This window comes from Oxyura jamaicensis, chromosome 25 (assembly GCF_011077185.1).
Source record: "Oxyura jamaicensis isolate SHBP4307 breed ruddy duck chromosome 25, BPBGC_Ojam_1.0, whole genome shotgun sequence".
Lineage (NCBI taxonomy): Eukaryota > Metazoa > Chordata > Aves > Anseriformes > Anatidae > Oxyura > Oxyura jamaicensis.
Genome location: NC_048917.1, coordinates 165,971 through 181,099, shown reverse-complemented (window position 1 = coordinate 181,099; position 15,129 = coordinate 165,971). Strand labels below are relative to the sequence as shown.

The 15,129-nt window shown below is 48.5% G+C and overlaps 1 protein-coding gene across 3 annotated transcripts in view; it reads left to right on the top strand.

The window, feature by feature from the left end:
* The first annotated feature begins 5,355 nt into the window (after nucleotides 1-5,355).
* Nucleotides 5,356-15,129, top strand: part of POGZ (pogo transposable element derived with ZNF domain) — a 35,811-nt gene continuing 26,037 nt past the window's right edge. For 2 of the 3 annotated variants that reach the window (XM_035346641.1, XM_035346640.1), the window contains exon 1: nucleotides 5,356-5,639. The gene's annotated coding sequence lies outside the window, so the exon portion shown is untranslated. The remainder of the gene's footprint in view (nucleotides 5,640-15,129) is intronic. The other variant, XM_035346642.1, reaches the window with a different exon arrangement.

Here is a 15,129-nt window from a genome sequence, read left to right as displayed (position 1 = left end):
TCGGGCGAGATGGGTTATCCGGTCTGTTGTTTCACTCACCAAAGATTCCCCTGAAGCTTTTCTCCTCTACTCCATGTACCCCTCGTTGGGTGCTGCACGTGCCAGAGAACTTGCTCTCTCCATAACTGTGGAAGGCCTGGAAGCATGGCACTACAATGTAACTGTCTGTTCCAATTTTCATTACATTACAGTTTATGAACAATATGGAATAAGGGCACTCATTAGGAACGGGATTCCAGGTGCTTTTATATTCAGAATTCATTTTGCAAGATTTTGTATAGTTCATCCTAAGTTGATATAGCACAGACCTCATGCTTTGATGTACTGTTTTTCAAATGTTTGATTTATAATTCTTCCAATAAAATCTGAAAATTCTTTATTTTCAATCTTTAGACTCTATACTGGATCTACCAACAATTATGCCAATTCTTTCCATTATAAGTAGAAAGAAAACAACTGTAAGCTCTCTAGTTTAACTGATGTCCCACCTAATAGGCATGCATGGTATACAAAATATTGAGACCTTCATCTTTTATTGAGGGTCCTAGTATAAAGCATTAAAAATAATTAATTATGATTATTAGGCTTTATAAACTGGACCAAGCATATATACAAAAAAAAAAAAAAAATCATACAGGAAGATTCAGAAATAGCTACAGTCTGAGCTAGAAATAGAGCAGAATAGAACAGAACAGAAGAGTTCTGTTGGCAGGGACTTCAAGGATCATCCGGTCCAACTGCCTGACCACTTCAGGGCTAACCAGAAGTTAAAGATTATTGAGGGCATTGTCCACTGATGAGCATGGGGCATCAACTGCCTTGCTAGGAAGCCTGTCCCAGTGTTCGTCCACCCTCACCGTAAAGCAGTTTTTCCTAAGGTTTAGTCTGATCCTCCCCTGGCGCAGCTGTGTGCTGTTCCCTTGCGTGATTCTTTTTTTTTCATTGCCCTGGACAAGATTCAGATTGCTCAACCCCTCTGTCTACCTTATTACTGATGACTTTTTGAACTCGGTAATGTGTTTACAGAATTAAGCAACCAGAAGTTATGTGTTTTGTTTGTGCAGTACGTCCCGCAATCATACAAAGTACAAAAGCTCTTCAGGAGTAGAGCCAGGACCTTTACATTGCACTCATAGTTTCATTCTAGTTATATAATTTTTAATACAAACAACATGTTTTGACCCCCCTCTCTAAAACAAGAATATGAGAGCAAAAACATTAAGCGTCATTGCCACAGTTCAGCAACTAAGAATTCCCTGTGGTGCATTTGGCTTGGTTGAAAGCTGAATGATGGGGTTTCATCCACTTCATGTTCATGAAAACATTGTGTAAATTTAAATGAATCTTTACAAAACAGGCAAAATCTTGCAAAGCTCAGGCAAAACCGCCATAGAGAATGCTGCTCAGGTGAGGACTATTGCATTTCTTTGAGCAATGTTATTTCTTTCTTTTCTTGATTGTGTAGAGTATTAAAGAAAAAAAAGAAATACAGACAAATACAACATAAAAAACAAAAATCCGAAACAAAAAGCTCAGCAAAGCAGAGCAACCCACCGGAGACAGTTTCATTTGCTTCTAAAGAGGATGAGAAAGAAGAAAAACACCCATGGCAAACAACAGCCAGATCGTTCAATGGACAGCTGGCAAAACCTGCAGCGAGGAAGGCAGAGTAAGACCCGGTACAGAATTATGATATTAAGAGAGTATTGTGTTTGCAAAGTCATACATTCTTCAATAAATGCTGCCTTTCCATCATCTACCCCCCCGGTTATATCCTCAGAAAAGGCTCTCACGTTGGTCAAGCCTGACTTTCCCTTGCTGAAGCCGTGTTGACTGCCCCAATGACCCTTTAATCCTTGATACGCCTGGAGACAACGCCAAGGACAAGTTGCTATAATTAGCCTGGAAGGTAGAAATGTCTAATAAATGTTTATTTATTGGAATATGTGTTCCCACCTTTACCTGAATTCAGAGGAAGGCTGAAAAGCATTCGTGCAAATTAAAACAGCATGGACGTAGGGCTCCAGGCAGTAACTGAAGACAAATTGGCAACGCGAGCATCTGCAGCACAAACGCTGACAGCCTTCTTCAGACTTCACTCACGTTTGCAAACCCCATCGTCGTTCTTTGTTATATAAAATACCGCATCTATACGGCAATTCCTCTGGCAACCAGAGTCAAAATAAATATCTACACGTGTAGTAACAAATGATGCTTCTGACAACTTCCTGATTTTGTCACAAAGCTTACAATAAAGATTCCCATTAAACCCCACAGACAAACTGTTTGAAGGAATCACGATTTCTAGAAAGCGACATTCTAAGCCTCGTGCTTTTGGAGAGCTCATGGTTTGAGTATGAACCGAATGAAAGCTTGGAAATGAAAAGTGGAGACTGGTACAAAACTCCACATATTTATTACTGTTAAATAACTTCATAATGTTTAAAGAAATTGCATAATCTTAGAGAGACTGATCTTCTACTTCAAGGTTGGTAATAATGAAACGACAACAACCAGATGTTTAGAGAAACTGCAAAGGGAAATCTCAGCTGGGACTCGAGAAGACAAACAAACCCAATGATTAAAAAGACAGACATTTTTATAGCCACAACAGCTTCCTGCAGAGAAATATCTTGATCCTGGGCCAAATCCCAGAGTCCTGTAGGCTACAGGCCTCTAACTCTATTTTTATTAAGCCCTCTCTTGAGTAGGTTCCTCCTGCAGTGGTAGGTTATTTGCCTAAGTAATTAGCTCTCCTTTTTGTGGAAAACACTGCCATTCTTTCAGGACTAGCAGTATCAGTTGCCAGTAAAAAATTGCTGTGTCTTAGCAGCTTCCAACGAAGGAACATCATTTATTTGTACCTTTGCTGCTCAGTCAGGTTCTCTCAGGAATAAAGAGCTGTATTAGCTGGAGAGCTGGACCGGAACACACTTTAGTTAACCTAATTGATAGATTTGAGTATTTGGTGCCTTTCACAAAGAAACATTTAGGTTCATTCTCACTATTTACCCTTGTTACACAAACACGCATTCAAAGAACAGCCTGTAGCTGTCCTGCATCTTTGTGGCAAAAGGGGTCTGAAACTTCAGTAAGAACTCTAAGGAAATCCTTTGTTCATGGGCTCCACGCCAAGAACTCACCAACAGGGATGTGATTTAAAACAGCTGCATTCTCCTCATCATTAATTTCATTTGGATTTGGTATCTGCAGTACATTCTGCATAAAGATAAAACCACCCTGGTGAATTTTTGTGTGTTTATCTTTGTTTTTTAACTTTGCTTTTTACTTCAGGCATAGGAAGCATTGCATTTACAAGGAACAGAGAAAATCGAGTTTGGGATTAATAGATGATAATTTTTCTAGGGGTAGATACAATCGATAGTCATCAGTCAGCAATACAGAGATTTATTGGTAAATCCTTCCTGCTACAGACATCTGAATTCCTTTTGCCCACTTTTAACTTTTCCCATCACTTGCAGTGCCAGTGTGAGTGCCTGTTTTCCTTTCCTAAGGAAAAAATCATTTTTACTCATAGCTTCTGTTTCCAGACGATGTTTTTGAAAAAAAAAAAATCAAGTGAAACTTGCCAGTGTTACCTTAAATAAATAAATAAAAGTGCCCCTAAGGCAGAGGCTGTGAAGCACAATCAGGAATACAAACACGTAGCTAGTGATAATGTTGTTCTTTATTAGTATCAGCGGCATAACCACAGAAGAAAACGCAGCCCTTTGTATTGCACATGTATGTGATTTATAGGTGACAGACCGACGGTTAAGTGAAAACACTTCCCTCCTGTAGGAGGTGGGGTAGGCTGGTGCATTGTGCAAACTAGGAAGAATGGCTGGTAACTCACGAAGACCATCAGAAGAAAATTAATGTGCTTGTTTAATGAACCGCAGAATAATAAATCACATTTTAGCATCACGTGGGTATCACAGCAAGGGGGTCCATTTGGGAAGCATGCTACTTATCAAAATCGTACGAGTGTTTTCAAGAACAAATAAAATAATATTTCAAAGCAGGTTGAAGATATGTTAGCAGCTGTAAAGCATATACTTAAACGAGTGTCAAATATGTTAACTGTTAGTAAAAATATGTATTATCAGTTTTCACCTTACTATCTATCTTCAGAGTTTGGTCTGTACTGTACGCAGCTAGAACCCACGTGGGGTCCATCGTTACTAAATTATTCACAATAATCATATTATTAAAGATATAAACCATTTGAGTTTATGCTAGGGAGAAATGTAGGCAGGGATTAGATCTGTTGGCTTGACAGCACAGGAAACTTTGATGGCACAGATCCAGCAACATACTTAAGCAAACGTGTAATTTTAAGCATTTAGCTAGTTGCTCTGATTACAGTTGGCCTGTTTACATACATGAAGTTGGATACTGGCATTAGCATCCGCTCTAGCATAGCCTCACCGCTCAGTGGACAGCTCCCGAGGTTGCTCAGTGCCTGGTCCACCTCCTCCGTTCTGACCTCAAGGAACCTGTGGGGAAGTTCACGGCAGTTTAATCCCCAGCCTTCCTCCGGGAGCTGTCCCTGGGGGGGGGGGGGGCGCATTTGTGTCCACTTTTGCTGTAATTACGAGTCTCGCAGAAGGGAAATGATTTCTCTGTTTTATCAGGAAGGTCTCCAGGAACTCCTGGGAGCCTCCTCCAGCACTGGATGCACTTTCTGGCGGTTTGGGGACACCAGGACCGCGTTTACCGGCCACGCTGCGGGTCCGAGTCCCAGCACCGCTGCGTTCGGGTGACGGGGTCGGCCCCGTAACGCCCCCGACCCTCAGCCCTGCCGGGCACAAGCGGCCGGCTCGACCCCTGACAGCCGAGACACTCCTCCCCCCCCCCACAGCCTCCACGGCCCGGCTGCCGCTGCCCCGCAGGCACTGCCGGTGACCGCACCGAGGGCCGGTGACCGCCGGGGGCCGCAGCGGGCGGGGGCAGCCCCGCAGGGGGCCGCGGGCGAGGCCCCGGGAGGCCGCCCTGAGGGGAGGGCAGGCGGGGCGGGGCCGCGGGGGCTCGAGGCCGCGCCTGGGCCTCGCGCACGGCGGGGGGGGCGCAGCCCCGGGACGCCCCCACCGTGCCGGGGGAAGGGGGACGGGGGGGGAGCGGCGCGGCCGCGGCCCTCGCGCCGACCTCGGCAGGGCCCGGCGAGGAGGAGGCGTCTCCGGCCTCCGCGTGACGTCACCTCGCGGCGCGCCAATCCGCGCGGCTCTTCGCGGCCCAGGAGGAAATGACGTCACCGTATCCCTCCGCCGGCCAGGTCCCCTTTTTGTGTGTGTGTGTGCGCGCGGCGCGCCGTGTGTCCGTCCGCCCGCCGGGTGCCCGCCCGCCGCGCGGGCTCTGTTCCCTCTCGTGACGAGCCGGGGGGGGGGGGGAGGGGGGCGTGAGGCGCGGAGCCGCCCCCTGCGCGCGCACGGCGAGAGGCCGGGGCCAGCGGCAGCGCCGCCCGCTCCCGCTCCTCCTCCTCCTCCTCCTCCCCCTCAGCATCGCGCCCCGGGCCCGCCGCCCATGCCACCTGCCCTCCGCTGCCGCTCCCCGGGCCGGGCCAGCGGCGCAGCGCGGGGGGGCCGCGGGCCGCTCTAGGAGCGAGGCGGCGGCGGCAGAGCGCGGAGCGGGCGCGGAAGGTGAGGAGCGGAGCGGCGGCGGCGGCCCGTTATGTGAGGGCGGGGGGGGCGGGGGAGGGGGGGTCGGCGGGCGGCCGCTGGAACCGGCTGGAACCGCCCGGGGCTGGGGGAGAGGGGAGGGGAGCGGGGGGCGGCGGCCGGGCCAGCCCGCGCCGTACACAAAGCGGCCTCGCGACGGGAGCGCGGCGGCGGCGGGAGGAGGAGGAGGAGGTGGGCAGGGGGGGGGGGGAGGGCTCGGGCCGCCGAGGCGGGGGCCGGGGAGGAGCCGCCGCGGGTCCCGGAGCGCGGCGCCGCCGCCGCTCGGCCGGGGGCAGGCGGAGGGATCCGCGCACACCCCCTCACGGGGGGGGTTGGGGGGGGAGGCGGTGAAGCGGCACCGGCGGCTCCCTCCGCCCGCCGCCCCCTCCCCTGGCGCCCCCTCTCCCCGCCGCCACACGCCGGTCCCCGTCCCCCGGGGGAGGGGGGGCCCGGCCTCGGCCTCCCCCCGGCCCGGCCTCCCCCGGCCCGGCGGGCGCTGGGTGGGCGCCATGTTGGGCACGGGGATTATTTTTCTCTCCCTTTCTCAGCAGCCACAATAAACTGAGGACGGGGCCGGCGGCGCTGCCCCGGGGGAGCGGCCTCGGCGCCCTCCCGAGGGGCCCTTACCGGCCCCGGTGGGCCCTGCCCGCCCCACGGGGGCCGAGAACCTCCCAGCTCCGTGTCCCCTCGCCCACTCCCCCCCCCCCCGGCAGCCCGACCCCGCGGGTCGCTGTGGTGCTGGGGACGCCCGGGCTGGTGACAGGAGCGGTGTCACCGCTGCCCGGGGCCTGCGTCCCCCTGTCCCCAGCAGAACGGGCTCATCCCGAGCGCATCCCGGTATACAGAGGGGGGAAACCGTGCTTTGCCCCGGCTCATGGGCCTGCTCCTGACGGTTCCTGGCCAGCCCTGTCCCCTTCGGCGACGTGCCACCGGGGATGTGGTGAGCGGCGAGCCCCTGGCCTGCTGGCACCACCGCGGTGCTTCCCAGCACGCCGGCAGCCGGCTCCTCGCAGGAAGGGTCGGGTCCGCAGCAGGACCTCGTGCAGAGCGCCCCTGGCCACAGGTACTGAAAGGTGCTGGGGTCGGAAGGGGCTGGGCGCTGCTTTGCCCAGCCCTTGCTGTGGTCCTGCTCCTAGGTACCTGGGGAACCCAGGCATCCCGGCTCCCCGCGTCTTCCCCTGCTCTGCGATATGACGCGGAGATGAGGGAGAGGCACGGTTCCGCTGCCCAACACCCTTGCAGAAAACACGCCACAGATGACAACACACACAGCTTTATTTTTATTAACTTGGCAGCAGTTGCAGCTGTCACCAAGGCATACCAAATGGGGCACGAGCGAGTGAGCGGAAGAGGGGGTAGAGGATGGGGGAATCTGTTGCTTCTTTTAGGCGACGCTTTGTGAGGATATACAAATCCTGCATCTTCCCTACCCTGGATCTTGCCGTATACCGTCTGATAGCCTGAGGTTGCTGCAGATGTCAAGTTCCATCCTTGAATGTGAAGCCTAGCTTACTGCATGCACGTGGTTATTTTTCCTTCTGGTTGTACGCTTACTAGCGTAAGGAAGACCGTAGTTCTGTGGGGCTGCCCACACAGAGAGCTCTCACTCCCCGTCGCCGCTTCAAGCTCTGTCCTGGCACGGGGTTTGCACATGTTGCTTACAGTCCTCTTGTGTTTGTGGGTAGATATGGTTACCTTGTTTGTGTGCAGGATCCCACAGCTGCTTAGATACTGTCAGAGAACCCCCAACTGTCTCCGCTCAAGCGGACCTGCTTCCACAGCGCTGCGAGCAGAGCACTCCGCGTGCCTCCTCCCAAAAGAAGTTTGCAGGAAGGCTGCAGACCTGCTCCTGGGTGCTCGAAGGGCCGGCCTGCAGCCTGAAGGGAGTCGTTGAGCCGGTCTGCAGAGACAATTAGCGGAAAGCAGTTCGCGTTCATCCCTCTGCCGTTCAAACTTGAAGGTAGAGAACTATTGCTAAAACTGAGCGTGCAATTATAGGTTTTAATTAGCAGGCATCGCACACATCAAAGCCTTTAATAAAATGGAGGACTTAAAATGATAGCATTCACAGAAAACTTAATGTGCCTCCTGAAATCCTTTTGGTACCCAGCAAAGCCAAGGCAACCACATCAGTCAACAGAAAGTAAATTCACCTTGGTCTGAAGGATGCGGCTGTTGAACTCTGGCACTCACCTCGCACAGCTCCTTTCACCTGCTCTCTCCTGTCAGAGGTGTTGCTCATGATGAATAGCCGTACAAACAGGAATGAAAACATCATCCAGTATTTTTATCGCTTAGATTGTATCAGTTTAAAGCTGTGCCAGTTATTTGTTACAAGCCACTGAGGAGCATTATCTTTCTTTCAGGGAAGGGATTGCAGCATGTCTTGACAGCAGAAACCATCGTAGGATTCGTTTGCATTTAATGTAACTTAATCGGGTTTCTTGGTTCTTCAGAAGTTACGTTCCTTGCCGCTGAGCACGCGTCATTAAAAGTGCGTTTGAAAAACAAGCAACAAGAAAGGGACTCCCAGACTGCGTGTTCACCGAGGTTAGACAAAATGGAGAGAAGTGAGCATTCGAAGGAGAAGTTGAACAAGAGAAGTCTGATTTGTATATTAATTCTCGCCTTGGAGTGCGTCGAATCATCTCAGGCTTATTTGTGGGTCTCTTAAAGACAGATCCTCAATTCTACATTTCAGATTTTCTTCTCTGGACCGTCAGGGTAGAGGTGGTTTTATAGCAAGTGGTGAAGAAAATTTAAGTGTCAATTAATTCTTAATACGTATTTTTCATGTCAGTGTTTTCCCTTAGGAAACTCCTTTGGGAGTCAGGGGAGAGGACTGATAGCATTAAAGCCACGCCACAATTAAATCTCCATTAGCAAACTTAGACGGGCGTAAAAACCGACAAACCTTTGGCAAGGAGGATGAACAAAGTTCATACGTTTGGTGCTAGAATGCAATGTTCCGGGGCACGGCGTGCGCGTAGCCTCCCTGCCTTTTGTTACAGGCTGGCACTGCTGCGTTTCCTGTGGTCTGGTGGTGCCAGTGGGGTGCAGTTTGTCCTGGGGGTACGCCTGCCCCCCAGGCCACGATGCTGCTAAGGCTCGAGCTTTGTTCTCCGGCTCCTTTGTGCCAGCTCTGCCCCAAACTGCCACGTTGCCACACGCAGCACCGCTGGGTGAGGTGGGGGCCTCGGGGGGTGCCTACGAGAGTCACCTTGGTGCTAGCATGGAAGTTAGCACGGAGTTGTGTGCTTCTGGGAGCTGCGAGACCCATCTTTGAAGTTGGTGAGCTATCTCCTCATTGTTTCCTCAGCTTTCTTTGGTCCTTCATCACAAATAGTCCGCTGTGAGTGTGGGTTCCCTGCTGCAGTCAGCTGAAACTTTTTTTTCTTCTAAAAAGCCGTAGTTTGGTAATGTTAGCGTGCCGCTGGTTGGATTGATTGTCACCGCGTATTCAGTTGCGTTTACGTTGTCAATTCCTGTGAATTTATATTCCTTTCTTGAAGATCTGTTTGTGAGTAGAGCTGGAGGATTTGTGCGGGATTGGCGGCATCCTGTAGGGTTAGCGTGGCTGTTACCATGACTGAATGTGCTACCCGTTCTGCGACGGTCGGAGTATGAGCGTATTTGAATCGTGAGGTTGCTGAATTTGTTCGGTTGCTGAATTTGTTCCCACCTAGAGAAAGGCAGCGCGCCCTGCCAAGGTCTGCCCCAGGTAGGAGCGGGGGTTCCCTGCTCCCCAAATCTGCGTTTGGTCTGAGCAAACCCTTCCCTCCGCTCTCCCAGCGGCGAAGCAGGTGGCTGTGCCGGAATGTCTGTAGGTGACATCGTGCTGGAGGGGGACGTTGGGAAACGGGGCAGTGGCCTCTGTCCCTCCGGGGGAGTGGTCCCTGTCCCCCCCGGCGGTTCCGCCTTTACCCCAAATTCCTCCTCGTTCTTTACCAAGTTACCTGCGTAACGGAGCGCGTGTTTATTTCTGACCTGCTAGCGTGCCCGTAAGACTGCTTGTGCTGCGGATGATTTCACCCAGTAGGCAGAAATTGGGCCCCCAGCAGTGCCCTGACAAGTACTGATTTATTTATACTTTTTTATTTTTTTAATTAAAAGCCTCCGAAAGTGAAGCTTATGTAGCGAGAATAGCGCATCCCATCATGCGAATTCTGAAGAACACCGGGAACGAGCCATTAATTGGAAGTCCTTTTTAAAAGGAGCGTGTGTGTATATACAGCATATGTATGTCATAACTTGTTTGCTTTGTGTCAAATAATATCAAGCTGTGAATGAAACTGTAAATATATAACCACACATCTTTTAGAGATCACTTCAATGAGACACAGCTGCCTTATGCTGCAGCTGTCATGTAAAACCTGCTATCCACAGGTGCTTTAGATAATGGAAAACATTTGGGCCCTGGTTCTCTCCACTTACGTTGCTGTAGGTCAGTGAATTTACGAGTCAAACCCGACGGAATGGAAGCTGAGTCCTTTGTTTGCCACCTCACTTAGGTGGAGAAACTAGATTAAGTGTTTATTTTGTTTATTTATGGGGTTTGGAAGCTTGAAAATGCCAGTGGTGTTTTAACCCAGACTGCAGTGTTTTGTATTTTCTACCTGTTCAGTCATTTTGTCTTGAGAATACAACAGCAGCCCCTAGGGATCCCACCTGATAGCTTTCTAACTGTTTTAAAGTGGTTCGTTGATAAATAAATGCAGGTGGATCTTAGACCTGGCTCCAGATTTTGGTCGAAATGACGAGGAGTTGGGCAGCTTTTTTGGCAGTGAAGCACGGGAGAAAAGAAAAGGATTTCCCGTGCCGGGGTAAGCTGCTTGGCTGTATGGGAATACAGATTCTTTATTGTTGGGTTTCCCTTGGTAATGGTAATCGCTTTGATCACAAAATGTAATCAGGTGGCCAGCCTTTGAATGCGAGACTTGAATGGCTGGTGGCTTCCCCCGCTGTATCGCAACAATGAGCGAGGACCACATCAGCTGACCAAAAATAAAGGGTTTGTATCTTGCAGTCGTGCGGGTTATTTGTGTAGAGCTAATATATGTTGGCTCTTCCCCTGAAGGTCTTCTCCCATTTTCCAACTAAAAGGGAGAGAAAATACCTTTCAGTCTTCAGGGCTCTATTTCTTGCAGCGTGTCTAGAACACTTTGTAATTTTTTTCTCTTTTTTTTTTGGCACCCGTATTTTCAACCGAGCATCTGCCAACTCCGTGCTGAAAAGCTAAATGTAGAGTATTTATCATTGGGCTTAATCATTTTATTGAGCAAAGGCTTCTTACATACAGAAATATTCGAGATCAAAGCTTTGAAAAACAAAGCTGTTACATTATAGAAGAGAGGAGACATTTTCTTAGTTCGGTTGATACGAACAGATGAAATACTCTGCGCATAATGTGAGTTAGTGTCAAAAGAAGCTTGTAACTACAGTCTCTTTAGCATTTTGTCTTTGCATCTTCTGAATAATTATGAGGTGTTGAATAATATATTTTTACAATCTGTGCAAAGACTTCCTCTGGAGTTTTAGCCTTCCTGGGAAGACATATGTGCACGCTTTAATTAATAGATCAGGTTATTTATCCCGGCTATTTATAGGCTGCCCATCACTATAGTATTAAGGCAGTGCTACTTGTCTGGCGTGGAGTAATATGATTCCAGACAAATAGCACTGTTGTGAGCGTCACCCGTTTTGCCAGCTAAGAGAAGCTTTGTCCTAGAAGCTTCACGGAGAATTTTTTTTTTTTTCTAGATGTTTCTGTGAAGCACAAATATTGAAAATCATAAATATGTAGTTATTGATCGGTTGTGGTAGGCACCCATTTGAGATCCTTGTATGCATCTCCTAGGAGATCTTGCTTGTTTTGATAAGATTCTGTAATTTAAAAAAAAAAAAGTTTGAGTTAACAGGCAAAGAAAATAAGATTTAAAGCTCTTTCATTCCTGCTTTCCCCTGCTAAGCAGATTTCCAGCATAAACCTCTATTTCAGAGCTTTATTTCTAGGAGTCTGTTTTCGTATAATTTGTCATCCAAGAAATGATTTTCACTTTTTTTCTTTTTTTTTTTCTTAAACCAGAGATGTTTGGGGTTGTGTTCAATGAAGTGAACGCGGGCTGGGCATCTTTCTATTTCAGACTAAGCCACTCGTTCTTGTAGAGGCTTTGGCACGTCGCTTTGTTTCACTGAACTCTGCTTTGCACCCTTAAAATGTGGTTAATGCAGTTGTCTGTCCGCTGCAGTTTTTATGTAAATGAAGAAGCTCGCAGGGTCTTGGAAGCATGCAGGTACTGGGTGCTGTGGAGAACGTGAGCTTTCTTAAGCTTCAATTAACGCATTCGGTTAATTGCGTATTGGGATTGTTACAGGAAGTTTTGGTTTTTCCTAATTAATTTTATTTGACAGGAGATGAGATTCTTTTATAAACAGCTATGGCTATTCTTTTATTCTTGTGGATCACAAGAAATTCACAAAGTAGGCTCACTTTAGGCATACGTTTCAGTGAAAAGTGCTCTATGCCGTATTTATAAGCAGCAATTTGAGTGCGTTAAGTTGGGGTAGTTGGGTGCACGTGCTGTATTTATTGATAACGTTTGTGTATTCAGCAAGATGAAAAGAATTAACTGTTGGGAGAATTGTTTCCTCTAGCAAATGCCTTGGTGACACCAAGTGCTGAAACGTGCTCGCTGTTTTGTAGTGATGCAGAAACATCCAGTAACACTCATGAATCACACGATGCTGTGGGAAAACAGACCTGGAAGCGTCCTCAGGAAGACACCGAACCCACCTTGCCTCCTCGATGCTATATCCACCGGTTTTTGCCGATCTGTTCTTAGGGATCCGGAGCTGGAGATGCTGTTACCTCCCGGACAGCCTGCTGCAGGGCTTTACCTGCCTTCCTGGAAGCTTTCTTGGTGTCCAGCTTGGAATCTTCTGTTCTTCATGTTGAGCCCCTCGTGTCTTGGTTCTGTCACGGATGTGGAGAGCACATCTCTTCCTCCTGCTTTGCGCTAGCCTGTCACATCCGTGAAGAAGATTTGCACTTCGTTAGCTCCTCTGTAGGTTAAACCACCCCAGGTCCTTCCATCTGTCCTTGAAGACCACGTTTCCTGGGCCTGGTTGTAGCTCTCTGGCTGGTTCACGTCTGTCCCGGCATTGCCTGCAGGTAGGACGTGCAGCGCTCAGCCTCGCTGTTTGGCGCAGAGCCGTTCACTTCCCTGCGCCTGCTTGTCAAGCCTGAGCCGTCGCTGGATTTCCCTCAGCTCCAAATGCCTGCCAGGGCCAGGAAGGTGTGACAAGGGTGAGGTGAAAACGGCCACGGAGATGTGCCCTGGCGGAAGCATCGGAGCAGGGAAGGCATATATGGAAGGAGCCAGGTCGCTTGAAGTTCTTGAGGAACAGCGCGTTTTGGGTTAAAAGTTGGCTGAAAAGGACTTGGAGTGCTGAGAAGAGAGATTCTCTCTTGTTCTACCCTGGCTCAAAGAAACATGGTTCTTTGTATCTCCCTTGATGTATATTTGTAGTGACAGAGATACAGAGAAGTAGGTACTTCTCTACAAAGGTTGTTTCCTGACAGCTGAACGAGCCTGCAAACACCTTCAACCTGTGCGGTCTTTTTAGGTACTCCCTGTCATCCCCAGGAAAGAGTAGGAAAGGTGATTTCAGTACGAGTAAGTTACTTGTAAGTTGGGTTGGACTTTGGGGGCTTGTCGTCTTCTTTCTAGGCCTTCATAAAGGAAGGGCAAATTGAGTTTCATAGAGATCACAGGTGAAATTACACAGAAATGTTTTATTTACTGCATTATGTAAGAGTCTCCCCAAAAATACACAAATTTGTGAGGCATGGGGATAGCTGCATGGAACATTTCCCACACTGCCAGGTGGAAATACAGCCATGAAGCAGCTCCGTTAAAAGAGCTGCTGCTTTGGGTCTGTGCAGAAGTAATGGCCGCACCACGTAACCAGATGAATTATCTTTGCTGCTTTATTGACATGAAGAGCGAGGAAGGGGAGGTCAGCTATTGAACGTGAGTGGTGTGATGGGTTTCCTTTGAATACTGTTCTTTATATTATTCTTAAAACAAATATTAATGTGCTTCAGAATTAAAAGCGGTGAGAATTATACGTGTTAGGATAACCAGGCGTAGAACTAAAATCAGCATTTCCTAGTGAAACACCATCGTATGACTACAGCGTAGCAACCCGAGCTCTGCAAATCCTTTGTGGGCAAGTAGAGCACAGAAAAATGGCATGCTAAGAGGTTGTCTGTAGGACAGGGAAAGCAGGGAACCGCATATGCCGCTTCGGAAAAAGTACCAGCAGTGTGAGTTTGGCAAACGGGAACAAGAGCTTACGATTCTTGTGAGGCTCAGACCTGCCTGCTTTAGGCAGTTGCTTCAGATTTTGGTGGAATTTAGTTTCGATTTAATTTTGTATTGCGGGAAATTTGTGATGCTCGTGGCTTTGTTTTGCAGCTATTATACAGCACAACACAAGAAAATCAAAGACTACACTTGCACGGAGTGGCTGCACAGTCTCACCAGCCACTCCTGGAAATCCCAGCTCTAGATTGGTTTACAAACCTATTTAAACCTGTTTATAACAGGTTCGGTGGTTTTGGGGGGGATAAGGTGGACGTAGCGTAACTATATGAGACTTAAATTTAATTGTTCTATGATGACTTAATCCAGTTTATATTTTGGGACTGTTTCTATCCTAGGTCTTCAGCAGGGAGTTGATAAATGTTACTTTGTGTTGAAGCCTTCTGGTCAGCATTCTTCTGTGGCTATTTGAAAACACAGATTGTCTGCAAATGAGCTGGATTGTTTTCTTGCTTGTCCCTTATTATAAGCTGTTTATTTTGGCCAGTATGTCTCAGAACATTCCTCATCAGATTTTTATGGCTGTCAAATGGTAGCAGAGAAGACAAAATGCAATCATAACAGCTTCTTTTGCCACCAGAAACGTGATCGAGAAGAGCAGAATCCCTTCTAGAGGTGTTAATTCCCACTCCCTTGCAGCACAGAACTGCCACTCGTTCTGCGCTCTGTCCTTCCTAGTGGTTTATGGCAGGTGGAAGGAACTGATTCTTTTTTTGCTCTAGCCCAGGTAGGAAAATAGGAAATCCATTTTTTTGTGGTATCTTATTATTATAATCATTCGTTCCTTTACAAATGCAGTTGAACTTCTGGATGTAGTTACATTGGTTAAGGACTCCTAAATGTGTTATTAGGGAGAATTAGAACTTTGCGTTATTTGTAAGTGAAGTTTAGAAACAGCCAAATCCTGAAACGGTGCAAAATGAGGTCTGTAAGAAAGCCGCTTTAAGCTGCTTGGCTCAGTGGCTTGCAGGTTGTCAAAGTGTGACTGGAAATGGCTCTATGGATTAGATGTCAGTAGTATTCGGAAAGTCAGCTGTTTGGAGAACGCCGGTGGTAACTGTCCCTCTGAGGAGAGCTTCTGTAGG